The sequence below is a fragment of the Chinchilla lanigera genome, unplaced genomic scaffold (genome assembly GCF_000276665.1).
Source record: "Chinchilla lanigera isolate Chin_1 unplaced genomic scaffold, ChiLan1.0 scaffold00016, whole genome shotgun sequence".
NCBI classification, from domain to species: Eukaryota; Metazoa; Chordata; class Mammalia; order Rodentia; family Chinchillidae; genus Chinchilla; species Chinchilla lanigera.
The window spans coordinates 27,112,950-27,134,413 of NW_004955417.1; the positions used below are offsets into that span (position 1 = coordinate 27,112,950).

Consider the following 21,464-nt stretch of genomic DNA (forward strand, 5'->3'; position numbering starts at 1 on the left):
GGGCGCGGGGTGGCGCGGTCCCCGGGTGGCTTTTCCGCCCGGATGTCCCCCAGGCTGTCCCCGGGGCTGCCCGGCGCGGGGCGTGCCCGCGGGGCTCGTTGTACCCGGCCTTCCTCCGCGGCTGCGTTTCAGGGGAAAGCGTCGTCAGCTGCGGCACCAGGAAGGCTCGGCCGTGCCGGCGTTACGTAAGGGCCTCGCCGTGCGACACCGCGGGCGGAGGTGACCGCAGCGACCCTCTGGCCGCACGGCGTGCCGAGCACCGGGCCCCGCAAGGTGCACGGAGCAGACCTCGTGAGGACCAAGTGTGGAAATTTCCACTAATTTCCTCGCTGAAGCGACTTGTGATTTTTTTACAGTTCCTAAATAAAAAATTCTTTTCCTGTTCTTCAGGGATTCTTTTTTTCTTTTTCTTTTTCTTTTTTTTTTTCTTTTTTTTTTTTTTTTTGGCCTTTTTGAGACAGGGTCTCAATATGCAGTTCAGGCTGCCCTTGAGCTCACTCTGTAGCCCAGGCTGGCCTCGAACTCGAAGCGATCCTCCTGCCTCAGCCTCCCAAGTGCTGGGATTATAGGCGTGCACCACCACGCCCGGCTATGCAGAGGTTCTCAAATTGATGACGGGAGCGGAGGGACAGAGTATTAAATGGAGCCTTCGGCGTGGCTATTTTCTGGGGGACCAGTGCACAGCATCCTTCTTAAGAGGTCTTTCTGCCCCCTTGAAAAAATCGAGTCCTCTCTCCAAGCCAGGACTGGAAACCTGAGCTTCTCCCTAGTCCAGGTAGGTGTGCCATAAATCGGGCTGGAGTGAAGGGTCTTAGGGAAGGGAAAGTGTTTTTCCTGTGCTGATTCCACACACTTCTGCTTATCAAGTTCTTGCGAGCAAAGTTCGTGAAAAATTATTGATAAGTCAAGACGAGGTTCCCCACGAGACAGATAAAGGAACACTTCCATAGGTTGCCCGTTCCAGCGTGGCCCCGGTTTCGAGCAGACTAAAAAGTGACTGCACGGCCACCATTTACTTGTGCTAGAGTCCAGGGGTCCTGCTGTTTGCGGTGGTAACGTTTTTTTCGTTTGTTTGTTAAGTATTCCATACTAATGGATCTGCAGGAGGTCTAAAGTAAGGTATGTCAGCAAAGTACTGTAAAGCAAAAAGATAACACGTCAAGCACTTAGAACAGTTCATTTACATAGGAAGCTCAGCAAACGGAAGTTTTAAAGGTCAAGTGTTCACAGTTTTCTACTTTATACGCCTATGTCTTGCAGTACTCAGGCCAGGCATGGTGGTACGCAGAGGCTGAGGCAGGAGAATCACAGTTCTAGGCCAGCCTGGGCTACATAGCAAGACTGTCTCCAAAAACCCACAATAATAATAATACTCAGCTCACACTAGGGGGTAGGTGCTATTATTCCCATTGTGGAGATAGAGACGCTGGGGCTTAGACTCCTTAGGTAGATGCTGCAGCTGAGACTAAAACCCAGGTCGTTTGACATTGCCCTGTTCTTTCCTCTGTAGTGCATCTGCCATCTGCAGTTGATAATTCGGAAGGAATGGACTTTTCAGAACCAATAGTAAAAATATGATAAATGCAAGGAGTGCTATCAAGCTAAAGGAGGAGAAGACCAGACCAGATTTGTGAAGGGTCCCTCAGCAGACGGAGTAGCTAGAGATTTCCTTGTAGACTTGCTCCTGAGCAGACCACGCCTGACCTCACGGAAGAAGTCGAGCCAGGAGATGGAGGTAACGAGGTTTCAGGCAGACACTCTTGGAAAAGTCAAGTTGGTGCTACCCTAGGAAACGAAGCTTAGAGCCAGCGGGGTGGTGGCACCTGTCTGTAGTCCCAGCTACTTTGGAAGCTGAGGCAGGAGGACCACTTAGCAGGAGGCCGCTACTGCCATCCTCACTTTGACCCCAAAGTGTTTGGGGCCAGTGTGGGGTACACAGCAAGAATTAGTCTGTTGACAAAAAATATACAAGGGGTTAGTTCAGTGGTAGAGGACTTGTATAGCATACCCAAGGCATTGGGTTTGATCCTCAGCACTAGGAAAAAATTCAAATTTACATATATAGATTAAGTGCATATGCATAAATACATATATAAGCTGGGCTTTGTGGCACACTCCTGTATGCCTAGCGCTCTAGGAAGTTGAGACAGGAGGATTGCAAATTTAAGCCTACCCTGGGTAATGTGGTGTGTTGTGGTAGCAAGAACCTCTCTCAGAAGGGGTGAGGATATAGTTCAGTGCATACACCTTGGGCTCAATCCCCAGTACCACCCAAAAAAAGTAGATACATATACACATATATACATATGTAGATATATACGTGTTAAACATGTATGTATGTATTTAAAAAGAAAACTGAAGGGCTTCCTTTGTAATGTAGAGAAATTCTCCCTTTGAGGATAATTAGAAGGATTGGATAAACATTTCTCCATTTGCTCAAAGCCCCAAGAAAACTAAAGAAATGACACCGACTCACCAGGAGGCACCCACGGGCTGGATAAGACCGGGGAGCAAAGCCCTGTGCTGTGTGATCCTGTGCCCCGGGGCCAGGCACCAGTGCTGCAAAGACACGCTGAGAAGCCCAAGGCTGAGCAGTCCCTCTCACGGGCCTCTGAGCAGTCCCTCTCACGGGCCTTGGTACTAGGAGAACGGAAGTCAGTGTCCAGGACTCCCTGGTGCAGCAGGAAGCCCCTGTGAACCCCTCCTTTGTGTAGAGCCCCGAAGGGCTGCATCCCTAAAGCAGGCCATGCCGTACACCAGGCCTGTTTTCCCCAAAGGCGGACCTCGAGACAAAGCTGTGGTTGTGAGTACTTTGTTTAGAAAATGGATTGCTGTGGGTTCATAGCCAGCCTGGGCTACAGAGGGAGACCCTGTCTGCAAACAAGAGAAGAAAAAGAAAGAGATCGAGATGGCAGGAAGCACCCCTTGGGAATGGAGAAATAAATGCAGGCAAGGGAGAAAACCCAAGAGAACGTGTCGGATGAGTGTTCTACCCTCTTGGGCAGCTGGAGCTCAGCCCCAGCCCTCTAGAGACCACTCGGGAAGCTTCCCCGTGCGCCAGCTGGGGCCAGAAGCTGGGTGTTTATCCCTGCTCGTCTCTCAGGATTAGGGACTTCCCTAGGGTGCTAAACCCTGACACTTCAAACCTTCCCCTCTTGGGAGCAGATCGTACTCGCACAGCCAGAGGAGCCCCAAGAGTTTCAAATACAACTATAATTTGTATATTTGAAACAAAAAATGACAACAGAAGGGTTTCAAGAATGAAAATATAATTAGGGCATTTTTTTAAAAGAAAAATGAGCCGGGCATGGTGGTGCACAGCTTTAATCCCAGCACTCGGGAAGCTGAGGCAGCGGGATCACTGTGAGTTCAGGCCCATCTTGGGCTACATAGTGAGTTCAAGGCTAGCCTGCACTACATAGCAAAAGAGCCTGTCTCAATAATAATATTGAGTAAAAGAATGCAGAATGAGCACTCAGGAGGCTGAGGCAGGAGGATGACAAGTCTGAGGCCACCCTGGCTATGTGGTGAGGTCCTGTCTCAAATAAACAAAAAAAGCCAGAAAGGGTAATTTTCATTTATATGAGACTCAAAACCTGACAAGTGAAACTGTCCTTGTTAGGCTCCTGCCTCAGCCTCCCCTCAGCCATGCCCAGCCATGTCTTACCTCTTTACCTGGCTGTGACTCTTAGGATGTCCCTCACTTTTAATAAGTGGTGTGGCTGTGCACTTTCCTTGTGTGTGTTTTTCTGTTCTGTCCCGGGGTTTCAAACCCAGGGCGTGTGGATCCAGCCGTGTCCTTGGCCCCTTCTCATTAGTGCGTGTTTCCAGTATGTGATCGCATCAGGTCTTGACCCTTTCCTGTCCTCTCCCACCTCTGTCTTGGGGTCTGGTCGTCCCAAGTCGTGTGCGCCATCTCGGTGGTGACACTGGGCACGCCGCTCGGGGTCCTCCTCACTGTGGCAATGCCGGGGCTCAGCTGGCCTGGAACGGGTATCGGAACACACTCTGCAAAAGGCTCTGGGGCAGCAGAGACCTACGAACCCCACAGCTTGGCTTGCAGAGTGAGGAAGCAAGGAGACACTCGCCCCACTGCACACAGGTCGGATTTAATGCCCAGCCCCAGAGAACACATTCAGTTATTCGGTGGACAACACTGAATAACTGCCCTGCACAGCAAACGTGCTGGAAGCAGGGTGCAGAGGAGAAACGGGTCCTGCTCACCCGGCTCACAGGGGTGGCAGGGGGCTCTATCAACGCAAAGTAGTACAAAGCAAGACTGAGTGCCAAGTCAATAGAAAAGGGTGTGGTGGCACAGACCGGGAATCCCAGCTGTCCTGGAGGCCAAGGCAGGAGGATTGCTGTGAGTTAGAGGCCAGCCTGGGCTACAGCTGGGTTAAGGCCAAAATGGACTACATATAGAGACCCTGTCTCAGAGAAGGAGGAAGAAGGGGAGAAGGAGGAAGTTGAGCCCGCAGTAGTATGACCCTGTCTGGTCTGCAGAAGCAACAATTCCACGTAGTGCTGAAATAGAAGTAGGAGCTGGAAAGGCTGAGTTCCCCTCCGAGGGTCACAAGGAAAGGTGGCTCTGGGTGGCTGTGATGGGACACAGTGAGGCAGAGGTGTGTTTGTGGGGGCAGCACCTCTGCAGCCCAGGCCCAGGGAGGAGCCGGTGGGGCTGCCCTGGTCAGGAGAGCGCTGCGCAGGGCCCTCCCTGCTCTGCACGGCCCACGGCTTGCTTACAGTGAGTTTTGTTTCTGATGTTTTGCGATGGGGGTTCGCTGTGTAGTCTACCCCAACTTCACACTCGCAGCCACCCTCCCACCTCAGCCGCCCGGGCGCTAAGACCACAGGGGTGCGTCACCGCCTCCAGCGAGCCTACATCTTGGTTAAAGAGTCAGTAAAAACTCTCGAGTTATAAAGATAATGAAGCTGGGTGTAGTGGCACGCACACCATAATCCCAGCACTCGGGAGGCTGAGGCAGGAGAACCGTTGCAAGTTCAAGACCAGCCTGGGTTACAAAGTGAGCTCAAGGCCAGCCTGAACTGCCTAGCGAGACCCTGTCTCAAAAAGACAAAAAAAAAGAAAAATGAAATCCCCACACAAACTGCCCCAAAGGGGCCTTCTCCTGGGGGAAGAAGGAAGGATGTGACCTGGAGCACTTAGCTCCCTGGGTGGGGCTGGGAAGGCGGCTGGGAAGCACCCCAAGCAAGAACTAGTTCAGGTCTGGGTTGAGCGACCTCCCCGGCCGCTCTCAGCTGCTGCCGCTGCTACTGCTTCCCCTCCTCCCGTTCTGGTTGTTTGAGACAAGGTCCTGTTCAGTAATTGGGCTGAACTCCTTCCTTCTGCCTCAGCCTCCTGAGTGCTGGGATTGTAGGCCTGCACTACACCACCAGGGGTCAGCCTATGTCTAGCCAGCAAGGGCTCCACCTGCTGACCGGTCGTGTCCACCCAGGCACCGGACCGCCTGGGCTCTGTGGAAATGATAGGTGCAGCTGCCGGCCGTATCTTGCAGTCACCTGTGTACACTAAGAAGTCGCTCAGCCCCCTCTCTTCAGTCTTGTTTTGTTTTTTGAAATGGTCTTGCTGTGCAGTGCAGGCTGGCCCTGAACTCGGGAGTGCCCCTCCTGCCTCAGCCTCCGGAGAGCTGGGAGCTGGGGCATGCACCACCGCACCGGGCTCCAGTGCTCATTTCTTGACTGACTGGTCGGTGTGAATGGGACTCTCAGGAACCTGTGTCTTGGCTCCACACTGCTGTGCGGAGCTCAGGAACAGCAGTATGGGCGGACCGGCCTGCCCTGGTGTGGCCAGAAATGGGCCTCACATCGTACTGCAGAGAAATGACAGCTCATGAGGACAGACACGCTCATGTCGCTGGCGCCACCGCAGCGGGCTGTTGCAATGGACTGGAGAAGAGACAAAGGCACAGTGTGACCCCGAGCGCAGGAAGTCGCCATCAGGATGTCACCTTTGGACGTGGGGGTGCACATGACCCCCGCAAGGGAAGCAAATGAGAAGGACAGAAGTCCTCATCCCCCGTGTGGGGAAGTGGGGGTCGTGATCTCAGTAAGAAGAGGGAGGGAAAGCCCGCACACTTCTCATCCTGGTTCTCTTTATTCTCCTGTAGTACACAGTGAGGAAAGGTAAGCAATTAAGCGCAGTCCAGCATGATAGTGCACGCCCGTCGTCCCAGCACTTGGGAGGCTGAGGCAGGAGGATAGCTTTAAGGTCAGGGCCAACCAGGGCTACATAGTGAATTCAAGGCCAGCCAGAACTACAAAGTGAGACCCTGTCTCAAAAAAAAAGAAGAAAAGGTGACATTCCTCATGCAATTACAAATAAGCAATAGCTCTCTGCTAGGTCACTGTGGCCCATGTGTCACTTGGCTTGTTTATTTTTAATCAGATATTTTGCTACCCACGGAAGTGGCCGCCAGCAGACTCTTCACCTCTGTAAACCTCTGTTTCCTCATTGATCCACAAAGATGGTTGTGCCTGCTTCCCTGAGGTACAGCCGTGGGGTTTTACACCATTACCTGGCGCTACACAGTGAAATGTTCACTGAATTTAAAAAAAGTCTCAAAATCTTGGAAGCAGCCTATATGTCCATCGACCAATGAATGGATAAAGAAAATGTAGTACTCACAGTGGAGTACCGTCTGCCATTAAGAAGAATAAACTTAAAAAAGAAGGATAAACTTGAGTCGTTTGGGGTTTTTTTGTTTGGTTTTTTTGTCTTTTTGAGCCAGGATTCCACTATATAGTTCAGGCTGGTCTTGAATTCTTTTTTGTGGCCCAGGCTGGCCTCAAACTCAAAGTGATCCTTCTGTCTCAGCTTCCTGAGTGCAGTGATCACAGGCATGCACCACCACACCCTGCATTTGTAGGAAAACAGATGCACCTTGAGAGACCATAATGTTAAGTGCAATAAATCAGACACATGAGCTTATATATCACGTGATTTCTCTTACATGAGAAACCTTGAAGAACAAAATAAAAGATAGACCTTGCAAGTGTGAGATCATGGGTTTGATTCCTGGTACAAAAAAAAAAAAAGATAGGAAGTGGGGAGGAGATAGATTTTTGCAAATGGGAAGGGGACCAAGAGATGGAGGGAGGAGGGCAAAGGAGAGGGGAAGGGGTGGAAAAGAATGCAGATGTGTTGCCTGTCCTGCAATGTGCATAAAAGTCACAGATATAATTACATGTATCATGATGAATAGAATCACGTGTACAGCAAACACACTAATAAAAGTTTAACAATTTTGTGTGTGTGTGTGTGTGTGTGTCTTTTTGAAACAGGGTCTCGCTATGCAGTTCAGGCTGCACTTGAGCTCCCTTTGTAGCCCAGGCTGGTCTTGAACTTATACTCACAAAGATCCTCCTGCCTCAGCCTCCTGAGGGCTGGGATTACAGGCTTGTGCCACCACACCCAGCCTTAACAAAATCTCAAAACTTACAATCACTTAAAAGTTTTTTTAGAAAGCGCCTCCACCCACATCCCCAAATCCCAACAGCTGCTCTGGGCTGGAGTTTCCTCTCCACCGTCCTACCCAACTGTTTGTACTGCTCAGCCTGGGCCAGGCCTCGCTGCCTCAAGCCTGGCTCCTGGCATTTCACTCTGTGCGCTGCCCCTGCCCCCCAGTCTAATCTGCATTTCCTGTCCTGGAGTATTGCCCAAAATAATTCCTCAGAAATTCAACTGGGCGTGGTGGTGCATGCCTGTAACCCCAGTGCTCAGGAGGCTGAGGCAGGAGGATCATTGGAGTTCAAGGCCAGCCTGAACTGCGTAGGAGACCCTGTCTCAAAAAGACAAAAAGGAAACTAAATATTTATGACAAGAGAGTCTTACTTAAGACTCTCTTTGTGACCTCTACGTGGTCACAAACTCCCCTCCTCGGCCTTGTGTCCCCATCCATCTAGGCACCAGGGCTGCAGAGCATACATTTCTATCTTTAATGTGGATAAATAGCCCATAATCATAAAGTTACAAGTGATTTGCATTGATTCTAAATCTGCTCGCTAGGTCTTCCTGCGCCTATTTTCTTAGTGAAAAATGGTCACCTAACCACATCCTGCTTCAGATTATGTAGCGTCACAAGACAACTCTGAAACTGAAATTGTTGCCGTGCCCTTAATTGTCAGCAACTTCAGTAACCTCCAAAAATATAATATCAGAGAATTAACTTTTATATTTTTTAGTGATCATTTGCTTGACTGATAAAGCAGAGCTCTTTCTGGGCCTTTGCTTCTGATGAGTTTTATTTATTTTCGTGGTGCTTGGGGATTGAACTCAGGGCCTCCTCACTGAGCTCCATCCCTGGCCTTTTAAACTTTTTTTTTACATTTTGCTGCCAGGTCTCACTACTTTGCCCAAGCTGGGTTTGAATTTGTGACCCTCCTGCCTCAGCGTCCCAGAGCTCTGGGGCTACAGGTGTGCAGCGGCACTCTGGCTTCTGATGAGCCGGGGTTAGTCCATTAGTGCGTTTTATGATTTCTTTTTTCCTTTTCGGGGTGAGGGGCATTGAGACAGGTTCTGGCTATGTAGGTAAGGCTGGCCCCTACCTCACGGCGATCCTGCCTGAACCACCCAGGTGTGAGGTTACAGCCACGTGCCACCACACCCAGCACTTTTAACAAACAGTCAAAACACAGCTTTCACGCTGCCCAAAATCCCCACATCTATCTAAATGGATGCACCTTGAGACCATACTCTTAAGCGAAAGAAATCGGACACACGTGTAAATACCATTGTTTCTCTGGTGTGAGAAGCCGAAAGTGTAAATGAGGATCAAAGTGTGTATTAGATATTGGGAAACAGGTAGAAAATGTTCAAGTGAGAAGGGGAACTAGGAAGGGGGAAGGGGAAAGGAAAGAAGGAACACGAAAATATACACAAGGACAAAACGGAAACAAAGCTTTTGTAAGTGGGGGAGGGGCTGAAGGGAGGGGAGGGCGTGGGAGAGGAGTAACGATACCGCGTGTACAGGTGCAAGTTCTCTGACGAAGGTGATCGTTACGCATATCGACAGTATACCAATAAAAGTTGTTTTAGCAAAATATCTCCACACTAACGCTCAAGTGCAGCTGAGAGACGGAAGAGAGCGCATACATCTTCCCAGAGAGATTCCGAAGTCGCTGAAGATCAGTTTTCACCAACAATCAGAGAAGGAGCCGGCGAGAAAGCTCTCCCAGCAGCACGTGGCAAACTGGCACGACCCTCGGCAGCCCATAAACGGCACCTCTTAGGAGCCTGCGACGTCACTGGAGCCCGCCGTGGGCAGGCCGCATATCTACACCCTAGAAAACTTTTCTGAGTTGGGGATGAAAAATGTCAAAGGCATTTTCCCCTACCTCTCAAAACTCTTACTTTACTCTTCTTGGTTTTTCCATTCCAGCTCTTTGCCCAGTGAGGACATGCCGCCCTCCTGGGAGTCCTGGTCCCTGCAGCACGGCTGGGAGGTGCCACCCAACACGACGAAACGGCCTGGCTCCCGCGCGTCAGGAGGTGGAATAAGTGCGGCTCTGTCACAGGAACACTTTTCTGCAAAGAGCTGCTTCCAGGGAATGACCTCGAGGGGATCTGTGAATTTGTGGTTTTTTTTTTTTTGTTTTGTTTTTTTTTGGCGGGGGAGTTTGTTTTGTTGGGTACCGGGAATTGAACTCAGGTCCTTGCGCTTGCCGGGCAGGTGCTTGTGCCGCTAAGCTATATCCCCAGCCCTGTGTATGTTTTTGTCTAATGAAATCGTCCTTAAAAGCTCAAATAGCCAGGCATGGTGGTGCACACCTGTAGACCCAGCACTCAGGAGGCCGAGGCAGGAGGATCTCTGTCCAGGCCAGCCTGAACTGCATAGTTAGACCCTGTCTCAAAAAAACAACAAAAATGATACATAGGGCTGAGGGTGCAGCTCAGGCGTGTAACACTTGGCTGGCAGGCATGAGGCCCTGCATTCATCCTCAGCATGCGTGCACACACACAGTACAGTAAAGACCAGGTTTGTTCAGTTTCTGGAAGAAACACATGAATCTGAATTCATAATGGGAATGCTGGGATCGTGTCCCACAGTAATGAAGAAAGTTTGAAAAGCTGGGTGTGGTGGTGTACCTTGTGATCCCAGCAGGGAGGCTGAGGCATGAGGATCCCTGAGAGTTCAAGGACAGCTTAGACTACATAGTGAGGTCAAGGACAGTCTGAACTACATAGTGAGACCCTGTCTTGAAAAACCAAACAAGACCAAGAAAAAAAAAAAAGAGCTGGGTGGGGCGTGATGGCACGCCTGTAATCCCAGCACTCGGGAGGCTGAGGCAGGAGGATCATTGTGAGTTCGAGACCAGCCTGGGCTACAAAGTGAGCTCAAAGCCAGCCTGAGCTGCATATCAAGACCCTGTCTCGGGGCTGGGGATATAGCTCAGTGGCATAAGCACCTGCTTGGCAAGCACAAGGTCGTGAGTTCAATCCCCAGTACCACACACACACAAAAAAGACCCTGTCTCAAAAAGACAAAAAAAAAAAAAAAAAGTGAGCGCAAGGCCAGCCTGAACTGCATAGCAAGACCATCTCAAAAAGACCAAACAACCCCAAGAAGGATGCTTGGACCATGGTGTAAGTGATATGATCTCTACCCTTAAGGAGCCCAGGCACCACTCAGGGTCTATTTGTGCAGTGTCCACAAAGGGTCTGTGCACTCCTGAGCCACGGCCCTGCCTGGCCCTGCCTGGCCCTGCTCTGCAGCTGTCCCTGACAGATGTTCGTGCAAAATCCCTGTGGAGTCTGACTCAGCAGACTGCTCTGGGGCACCGTCCTTACTCCCTGATGGAAGACCCTGTTTGTTTGTTTGTTTGTTTGTTTGTTTGTTTGTTTGAGACAAGGTCTTACCACGTAGTTCAGGCTGGTCTTGAACTCACGAGATAGCCTGGGCTGGCCTCTAACTTGCAGCAATCCTGCCTCAGCCTCCTGAGTGCGGGGATTACAGATGTGCACCACCACACCTGGCTTTTGGCTGATAGAATCCCACCTCCAGTCTCCAGTCCTGTTCCAAAGTCAGCATGAATGAACAGGATGGGGTGGAGATGGGGGAGGCATGGGACTGGCTCACGCACCGTGCGTGGGGGAATAATTTATACCCCAGCTGCTCCAGGGTAGAGCATGTACATTGCCATGGTCAAACCCCCAGGAACCCCTCCAAGAAAAGCCATGTAAATTACACAGTACTAATCACGTTCTGTTTGTGAGGAAAATGAAAACATAGCTATGTTTTTCATGTGTGTGTGTGAGAGAGAGAGGGTCACATGCTGGGGCTGGACCCACAGCCTTAGTCATGTCGGAAGGAGCTCTACCACTGAGCCTTATGAGGCAGGAGATTCGGGCGTGGCAAAGCTGGCTGGGGAAATAGGGAGACCTGCTAGTTACAGAACCCCAGGACGCAGGTGCGGAGCAGTTCCCAAGGCCCTGCACTCCCACTTCTTGAGGGAACTCAAGCAGGTTTTCCGTAGGATGCTGGAGACCCAAATGATCTTGAGGCATGGGTGACACAAAAAGGACATGCACACCATTTTTGCCACCATGTGCTCTTGCATGGTGGCTACCCTCACGCTGAAAGGTGCTCTTCTTTTCCTAGGGTTACTTGGCCAACCTCGTGCCGCAGAGCCTGTGTCTTTGCCCACCTTTAATAAAATTTTGCTACCGTTTGCACTGGTCTTAACCATTTCTTCGCTCAGGACAGAAAGAACCTAGAAATCACCTGTAGAAGGGGACTCCAGCTCCCCCAAAACCACTAACACATTTTTATTCCTTTTTTTTCTCCCTGTTTTGTGTAGCCCAGGTCAATCTCAAACTCACAGCAACCCTCCTGCCTCAGCCTCCTGAGTGCTGGGACGACAGGTGTGCACCACCACGCCTGGCTTCAGTATTTATATTTTATTTGTTCATGCTTGAAGTGCACAGTGATCGCATTGCTCAGGGGACTTGTTCCGTGCACGTAACACATCTTAATTCCTTTTTCTCCCCTCCCTCTCTCCCCCGCTCCAGCTCGTAGTCCCCTTCCCATCTGGGGAAGGCATGCATGGCATCTTTTTCTCCTGTTCTTCTGTGTGGGGAGGCTTTGTTGTTGTTGTCTTGGTTTTTCGAGACAGAGTCTTGCCTGTAGTTCCAGCTGGTCTTAAACGCACGGAAATTCTTCAGATTCCCAAGAGCTGGGATTACAGGTGGCAGCACCGTGCCAGGCCGGTGCATACTGTATCTTAATTCTTCATTTTTACCCGTTCTCCTCCCACTTCCCTCCGTCTCTTGACCCCCTTCCCATTTGCAAAAGATCTCTCTCCCTGCTTCCTATTACCCATATTCTATTTTGCCTTTTATTTATGTGTTGGGTTTCTCATAGGAGAAGCCGTGCAGTGTTTAAGCCTTTGTCTGACGTACTGCACTTAACACGGTCTCAAGATGCACCCATTTTCCTACAGATGACTCGTTTACCCTTCTTCATGGCAGAGCAGTGCTCCACTGCGTGTAAATACCACTTTTTTTTTTTTGAGACAGGGTCTCACTATGCAGTTTAGGCTGGCCTTGAACTCACAGCAATCCTTCTGCCTCAGCCTCCCGAGTGCTGGGATGACAGGCGTGCGCCACCACACCCAGCAACCCTGTCTTTTAAAAAGAAATCCTAAACAAATAACAAAACACTAAAAGCTGTGGCACCTTTTCATTTTGTTGTTTTTAGGTGGGTTACTACATTGTGTGCTTACAGCCGACCCAGACTTTATTATAAATATAATTATATAATTTGTAATACATAAATTTTGGTTTTTTGAAACAGGGCCTTGCTATGTGGTCTAGGCTGGCCTGGAACACTATGTAGCCCAGGCTGTCCTCAAAACTTGGAGCAGTCCTCCTGCCTCAGCCTCCTTAGTGCTGGTATCACCAGTGTGTGCCACCCAATATGACTTTTTTTCTTCCTTTCCCTTCCCTTCCCTTCCCTTTTCTCCTCCTCCTCCTCCTCCTCTTCTCTCTCTCTCTGTCTCTCTCTGTCTCTGTCTCTCTCAGTGCTGGGGCTGCACCCCAGGGCCCCACGTGACCCCTCTGCCCAGCCCCTTTCCCTACAACAGACCTAACTCAGCTAGGCCTTACAGAGCTCAGAGCCTCCTGGGGCCCGCACCAGCTTTCCCAGCATCCTTCGCAGCGGGCTGCGGGACAGCCCGGCGGGGCGGGGGAGGGGCGCTCACGGCCTGGGCAGCGTCGCAGAGAGAAAGGGATGAGCCAGGGTAGGTCACGAAGCGGCAGGTGGAGGGTGGACGAGAAGCGGCAAGGAGCATGGGTCCCTGAGGACCTGCGCGGCCGGTTCCGAGGCGCCCCCGGGTCTGGGTGTGCCAGAGCCTCGGCACCGTCTAGCACCCTGTGTCCTTCGTCCCTCGGGCTCGGTCTCACCCGGACTAGCAAAGCCCTGGTGGAGGACGAGTGCGCGGGCTGGACGGGGGAGCGGCTGGACGTGCCGTTGGGGGTGGAGCCAGGCCCGGCACCTGGGGATGTCTCGGGGGTCCGTGGGGGGCTTGGCCTCGAGACGCGACCCCGTGCCGCCTTCAGCAGTGGCTCCCTCCAAAGTGGAGGATGATATATGACGATTAAAATGCCATCAAATTCAAAGATGATGATACATGTCCCATACCCTAAAAAGAGTAGGAAGTACAATTTCAGCAGAGGGAGCCAGGTATGGTGGTGCTGGCCACTGGCCTATGTTCCCAGCACTCAGGAGGCTGAGGCAGGAGGACCACCGTGAGTTCAAGGCCAGCCTGGGCTACTAGCCAGATCCTGTCCCAGAAGAAAAGAAAATTTCTCATCCATATAAAAATTCCACAGGAAGACGAGCCTCACTGCCAGAGACAAGGACGAGTGGACTCGGGTCGGCTGAGACGTCAGACCCCAGGTCTGTGCGTGACTCGCTTTGCGCAGACCATGGCCCACTGCACGGCTCTTTCTCCGCCCGGGCCCTGGGCCCCGGCTGCCGCCCCTCGTGCTGAGTAGTTGGTCGTAGTTGGTCATCGGCTGAGCCGAGTTTCCAGAGCTGCCCAGCCCCCGAGGTTACCTGGGCGCCCACCTGGTGCAGCTCCCACGAGCACCACCCCCAGTGAGGGGCCACCTGGACGCTGCACTCTGGGAAACAGGTCAGACACCCTCGGCCGGAGCCCTGCCAGGTAAGAGGACCCAGGATGCTGTCTAGAGTCAAGCGCGGCGGGGCAGGGCCAGTAGCCCCCCGCCTAGCCCTGCAAACAGAAACACAAAAGCTGCCAGGCACAGTGCTGGACGCTGTAATACCAGCTACTCGAGAGGCTGAGGCAGGAGGACTTCCAAGTTTGAGGGCAGCCTATGACGCTTAGGGAGATGCTGTCTCAAAAAATGAAGTTTAGAGATGTAGCTCTGTGTTTAATCCTCAGTACCCAAACAAACAAACAACAATAACAACACAAGAAACCAGAGGCAGAGAGGAGGAGACAGACACACTAGAGACACTGGGGCCAAGCGACAGCGCAGAAGAAGTTCTCAGGTTTTCTCTTTGCTTCCTATTCCTTGGGCTTAGAGCAGAACAAGCCGACAACCCAAAGATGCCCAAGAAGCCGGGAAAAGAAAAGAATCCCAACAGACGCCCCCAGGGCCTGATAGGCAGTGCGTGCTCCCGGGGCCACACTGCCGCTTGGGGCCGACAGGACACTCGGGGCAGGAGTGCTGCACGACAGAACCCGCCCTCGCTGGGCCAGCATTGGGACGGTCGCCAGCGCAGGCATCTCGGCTTGGTACTAGAAGGCAACCACGCCCTGCGGCCCAGAAATGAACAGCCCAGAGGCCGATTCGCAAAGGCCGCTGGGGCGTGTTCATATAACAGATAGCATGAAACCATAGCTGAGCAAGAAGGGAAAAAAACCCGGTCTGTGTTCCCCATGAACACGACACAGAAGTCCTTAGCAGAATTAGGTAGCATGGTGGCACGCACCTGTCATCCTGACACTTGGGAGGCTGAGGCAGGAGGATCTTGAGTTTGAGGCTAGCATGGACTACGTAGTAAGAGGTAGGCCAACCTGGACTACAGAGTGAGACCCTGTCTCAAAAAAACAAATATAAATGAGGAAATTACAAAAATAGCTATGGTAATTTTGAAGCGGGAAGCGGGAAGAATGCAGGACAGCACTCAGCCACAGCAGCGGGCTGTGTGGAGCCACTCCCCCGGGCCGGCAGGTTCTGACTCGGACACAGGAGGGATTTCATACAAAATAAGACTGCTGACCAACGGCGATTAAACATCACAGGAAGTAAAAATGAGCCTCGACCTAAGTATTCCACTTCCTGCAGAAAATTAACTCAAACTGGGTCAGGACTTGTATGTAACAGGTGAAACTGTCGAATTCCAGGGGAAAGCCGGGAGGGAATCTGCAGTGCTAGAACTTGAACTTGGGGCTGGGGATTTAGCTCAGCAGCACAGCACCTGCCCAGCAAGCACAAGGTCATGAGTTCAATCCCCAGTACCGGAAAAAAAAAAAAAAAAGTCTCAGGAGAACCCACGCTCTAAAGCAATTCCAGATGCTGGCAGGATGTGCAGATGCGATGCCATGAGAGGTTCTTCCTGCCTCTGCCTCCTCCAGTCTGTAAGAGAGAAAGAAGGCTGAGGGTTCCCAGAGCTGAAGCTAGAGAGTCACCGTGCGGGGCTTCCCAGCGATGGACCAGGGGCATTTAGCCCTCATTTTAGACCCCACCAGGAAGGTTCCCAGAGACTCTTCAGTTGGCCTGGTGGCTCACGCCTGTCACCCCAGCATGCAGCAGGCTGAGGCAGGAGGATCTCCATGAGTTCAAGGCCAGTCTGGACATATACTGAGACCCTGTCTCAAAGAAACATAAGGAGAGCTCTGCAGAGAGTGGCGGGTGCTCCTGGAGTTCAGGAGGACGCACCACCGGAAAGGCAAAGCTGCCGGAGCATCCATGATTGAGTGGTTGGGGCTTGGCTTTCTGTAGATCCCACTGGATCCATTCTCCACCGAAGGGGCGGAGTGACCCCAACACCAGGTAGACCGCAGAAGCCAGGTGCCAAGGGCAGCCGCAGAAGAAGGAATGTAGCCCAGTGTGGTGGCACAGGCCTGTAATCCCAGCAATCTGGAAGGCTGAGGCAGGAGGATCCCAACTTGGAGGCCAGCCTGGGCAACTTAGTGACTTAGTGAGACCCTGTCTCAAAATAAAAAATAAAATAAAATAAAAAAGATTGGGGCTGTAGCTCAGTGTGAAGGCCATGGGTTCAATCCCCACACAAGGACAGCCCTAGGGCAACTCGAGTAGAACATCCTCAGTGAGCGGCCCAGTCCTATGACCCTGGTGCCCCGAGGAGGCCAATGACAGCTCTGCCAACCAGAGCTTTCCTCCCTGGTTTCCAAATGCTCCAGATTCACTTCTAGTGCTAGGCCAGCAGAGGCACTCTTGACTCCAGCCCTAGGGCAGCCAGTGTTAGCAAGTAACTGCACGCCCAGCTAAATTTGGTGCATGCTTGGGAGGCTGAAGCAAGAGCACTGACCAAGTTGGAGGGCAGCCTGGGCTGCATAGTGAGAGCCTGTCTCCATAAAAGAAAACAGACAAACAAACAAACTGTATATATATATAGGCCCATGCATGAATAACCCAAGTGCTTAGCAAAGCTCTGGAACCCATCTGCTTATCTATCCCCTGGGCACTGGGGTAATTCCAAGTCCATGTAGCTCAGAAAGCAGTGATATTTGGGCTTCACCATTACATAAGTATCTTGTGTAGCTGACCCGGGTTGGGGCTCACATTACATTTCCTATACAACCTGTTTTTCCCCCTTAACAATTGCCTAGTTTAAGCATGTTCCATTTTTGAAAGCTATTTGTGCTTTTCTGTGGATTGCTTATTCAGGTTCCTAGTTGGGTAGAGTTTCTTCTTACTAATTTGTTTTTTGCTGTTGTTGTTGTTTGTCTTTTTGAGACAGGGTCTCACTATGCAGTTCAGGTTGGCCTTGAGCTCACTTTGTAGCCCAGGCTGGACTCGAATTTGCAGCGATCCTCCTGCCTCAGCCTCCCGAGTGCTGGTATTACAGGGGTGCACCACCACGCCCAGCTCCTTTTACTAATTTGTAAGAGTTTCTTTATATATTAAAAAATGAAGCTGGGTATGGTGACGCACGCCTGTAATCCCAGCACTCGGGAGGCTGAGGCAGGAAGACCATGAGTTCAAAGCCAGCCTGGGGGATGTAACAAGACCGGCTCAAAAACCAAACCACTGCAGAGGCTGGGACAGGAAGATCATAGGAGTTCAAGGCCAGCCTGAACTCCACAATAAGACCCTGTCTCAAACAAAACAAAAACGAACAAAATGAAACCGAACAATGCAAAGTAAAATCCTTGAAAAATCAGATCTGTGGGGGGTTGGAGACAGCAAGCTAGAGGGACGTGCACGTACAGGGACGTTTGTGTGTGGAAGCCCCGGCTGGGCCTGCCCGGCCTTTCATATCCAGCCCCACTCCAAGGCAGACTTTCTCGAATCAGTCGTTTCTCCAGAGATTCCTGCCGGCCCTCCCCTGAGGCAGAGCCGCCTGATCCAGTCAAGGCCCAGCAGCGTTTCTGCCTTGCTATGCCGTCACTGCTCCCTGCGACTTCCTTCCAGAGAATCAGTCCCACCAGGAAGGAGCTGGCGCAGTTACCCCTCAGGTACTCTGAGATGTTTCTCTCTTTGCTTGTTTGCTTGGGGCTCCCTCGGTAGTCTAGGTGGTCCCTAGGGCCTTGCTGTGTCCACCAGTCTGGCCCCAAACTCACAGCAACCCTCTAGCTCCGCCCCCCTTGTGCAGGGATGACAGATGTGCACCACCACACCCGGCCCTCTGAGGTGTTTCTCTTGAAATCCGATTGCTCTGTAGTGCTTGTGTAGCTGGGACCTGATCGCAAAGATGAAAATCTCACATCACCTCCCGCACTCTGTCCTGGCCATAGGGTGCAAGTGGGTCACAGCCACACCAGCACGCTCGCCTTCTCGTGGGCACGGGCGCGTCCCTCCTGCGCTTGCTGGGGACCTGGTCCCTGGACGCAGCAGGTCACGGAGCTAAAGGCTGTGTTTTAGGCAACTGTCGCTGCATATCATTTTCCACCGTTACCAGCTGCAAACCACTCAGCTTGCACTGCTACGGCTACTTATAGTATCCAGAAGTAAAACAGCTGGAATACAGGATAGGAACATACTCAACTTCACCAAACACTACCAACTTCCAAAGTGGCTGAATTAATTTCTACTTTATCCAACAATTGTATTTTACAAGTGTTCTACTACATGTTCCCCAAAGAGGATTCATGGCTTTTTGTCTTTTTTAGAAACATCTTGCCTAGGGCCGGAGATATAGCGCAGTGGTACAAGCACCTGTTTGGCAAGCACAAGGTCCTGAGTTCAATTCCAGGTACAAAAAAAAAGTCACCATAGAAACATCTTGCCAGATGTGGTAGCACATGCCTGTAATCCCAGCACTCAAGAGGCTGAGGCAGGAGGATCATTTCAAGTTTGAGACCAGCCTGGGCTATAAAGTGAGCTCAAGGCCAGCCTGAACTGCATAGTGAGAACCTATCTCAAAAAGACAAACATAAATAAATAAAAACATCTTGCTGGGCATGGTGGTGCACACCTGTAATCCCAGCACTTGGGAGGCTGAGGCAGGAGGATCGCTGTGAGTTCAAGGCCAGTCTGGGCTACAAAGTGGGTTTAAGGCCAGTCTGAACTGCATAGTGAAAACTTGTCTCAAATAAATAAATAAATAAATAAATAAAATAAAAAACTAAAAATAGATTATTCTTCAGCCGGCAAATGATTAAATAGACTGCAATGCATCCATGTCATGGAAAACTAAAAATAAAAACATCTTATGCCAGGTGTTGTGGTGCACACTGTAATCCCAGCAGTCAGGAGGCTGAGGCAGGAGGATCACTGCATGTTTGAGATCAGTCTGGACTACATAGCAAAACCCTGTCTCAAAAACACCAAAAAGTTAAACTTTACCCAGCATCAGAGTCCTAGTGTTGCAGCAGAACTGAGTCCAGGAAAGGAAGAACACCTGAGGAAGTCAGGAGGTAGTGGACAGCCTTACTTTACACCAGCGGGCCTGGCTGGAATAACTGCCAACAAAAGCCACGAGTGCCTGTGAGCCAGCATTCTTATACGAGGCAGAAGCAGACGTGATGAAGGTGGGGCAGGATATCCTGGTAGTTCTTCTGATTAGCTAGCAGGGTGAGATCATCAGTTAAAGGGCTACATTAATGATCATCGGTTACAAGGCTAGATTAATGATCATGCAGCTTGGTACAATCAGGCATCCTCCATGTCCGGTTAGGCTTTCGTGGTTACAGGGGTCAAGAAAGTAATTACAAAGCCATGAAGCAGTTACAGGGCTAGGCAGCTTCAAAAGAACAAAGCTTTTAAAAGGACCAACACTCCTGGTACAGTTTTTCCCTTTCAACAGTAATAGCAGTCTGGGCCAGGAGTACAGCCCAGCAGCACCGTGCCTGCCTGGCAAGCACAGGTCAGGAGTTTGATTCCCACTACCAAAAATAAATAAATAAAATAGCAACAGCAGTCTCACGTTTTATCTTCTTGTGCGTTTGTGTGAGACAGGCTCTCACTGTGCACTCTGGGGGGACCCAGGCGTTGTACTGGGCCGGAGAAGGGAGTGAGAGTGCAGGATTCAGGCACGGCTGGGAGCAGCCATGGCTGGAGGAGCCGAGGGTCGAGACGCCGCTCTGCTCTTGGACTCAGCCCATTGGGGACACAATGTCCAGGTGACAGAGCCACATGGGAGGTGGGACCCACGTGCGGGGCAGGCACTGTCAGAGTCCTCCTGGGTAACCTTGGGACTGACCCTCTGAAAGCAGGCAGCAGCTGTTCAAAAACAGCACCCTGGAGTGTGTGCAACATGGGCAACTGGACCAGCCACCTGCTGCCCACCCGCGCTCCCCCAAATCCCACCCGGAGCTGTCCTTCCCCCTCTAGAACTCTGACCAAAATTAGTAAGGAACAGGAAATCCAGGCTGTTTTGATCAGAGACTTCACTGGGACTCCAAAATACTTCGACCTTTGGGAATTTCCTAGAACTAGATCCTAACTAATCTTTCTATGTTAGGGTCAGCAAATATTTGTTTTTGTTTTTGAGACAGGACTGGCCTTGAACACATGATGTAGTCTGGGCTGGCCTAGAACCCACTGTCATCCCCCTGCCTCAGTCTCCACCACTCCTGGCTTTTCAGTTGTATTTTAAATTTTAAAAATACTATTTTCATTGGCACGTGTGTGCAACCCATAACGAACGCCCTCGCCATGTGGAGCTGGTCCCCGTCTGTACTGCGTCTGAATCCTTTTCCTGTCTCGTCCATCATGATCCTCAACAGTGCACAGGCGGCAGGGGTCCAACAGCGTCTGAGGTCAGGAGGAATAAATAAAGCTAGGTAGGAAGGAGATGAGGAAAATCCAAATTTTAAATTTGTAGTTTTAGCCAGGCATAGTGGTGCATGCCTGTCATCGCAGCACTCAGAAGGCTGAGGCAGGAGGATTGCTGTGAGTCTGAGCCCAGCCTGGGCTCCATAGTGAGAACCTGTCTCAAACAAACAAACAAAAATTGTACTTTTAAGGGGCTGGGGGTTTAGCTCAGTGGCACAGTGCCTGCCTGGCAAGCGCAAGGTCATGAGTTCAATTCCTGGTATCGAAACCCGCCCCCCAAAAAATTGTACTTTTAGGAAAAGCTGCAGCTTCTGGACACAAAAGTTACCTGAGCCTTCTTCTTCCTTCCCAGGAAACTATTTGAAGACCTTCCTCAGGGTTAAAGACCCGGTGATTGGTCAGGGGGGCTCTGGGCCGAGCTTTTTCCTGAGAACAACACTTCCGACACAGACTCCGCTCTGGGAAGCTGCGATGCCTCAGACATAGGTGCTGTCTGTGTCCTAGCAGAGCCCCCCAGAGGGTGACCTGGGGCAGCAGGGACAGCCCCCCACACCCAGCCAGCCCAGCGCGCGCCTCTCCCGGGCCCGCACTGACTTTGGAGGTGAACTCTGCAAGTCTCTGCCACGTACACCTTCGTGCCTGGGCGGCTGTCTCCCGCACACTCCTTCTCCACCCCGGCCCACAGCCCGGCTGTGTGTGGGCCAGGGACTCTCGGAAGGGGAGGTCCCACCCCATACCGCAGCACGGACCAGCAGGCTGGGAGCCAGGATGGAAGAAAAGGGAAAGAAGGAAGCCTCAGTTTCCTCCCTCCCTTCCCTTCATTCCTTTTCTTTTTTTCTTTTTTTCTTTTTTTTTTTTTTTTTGAGACAATCTTACTATGTAGCCCAGGCTGGCCTCAAACTCACAGTGATCCTCCTGCCTCAGCCTCCCAAGTGCTGGGATACCAGGCGTGTGCCACACACTTCTGTTTCTTCACGGGAGCTCCAGTCTTCGCCGTCACCTTTGGACATTC

The 21,464-nt window shown here is 51.3% G+C and overlaps 2 long non-coding RNA genes across 2 annotated transcripts; both read left to right on the plus strand.

Moving 5' to 3' along the window:
- The first annotated feature begins 517 nt into the window (after positions 1-517).
- LOC102018396 lies at positions 518-9,658 on the plus strand. Its single transcript, XR_260504.2, has 3 exons — positions 518-775; positions 1,511-1,735; positions 9,399-9,658. It is a non-coding gene; the product is annotated as an uncharacterized LOC102018396 (long non-coding RNA).
- Positions 9,659-13,845: 4,187 nt separating this feature from the next.
- Positions 13,846-21,250, plus strand: LOC106148188. Its single transcript, XR_001233400.1, has 3 exons — positions 13,846-14,184; positions 17,530-17,691; positions 20,805-21,250. It is a non-coding gene; the product is annotated as an uncharacterized LOC106148188 (long non-coding RNA).
- The last annotated feature ends 214 nt before the right edge of the window (positions 21,251-21,464 follow it).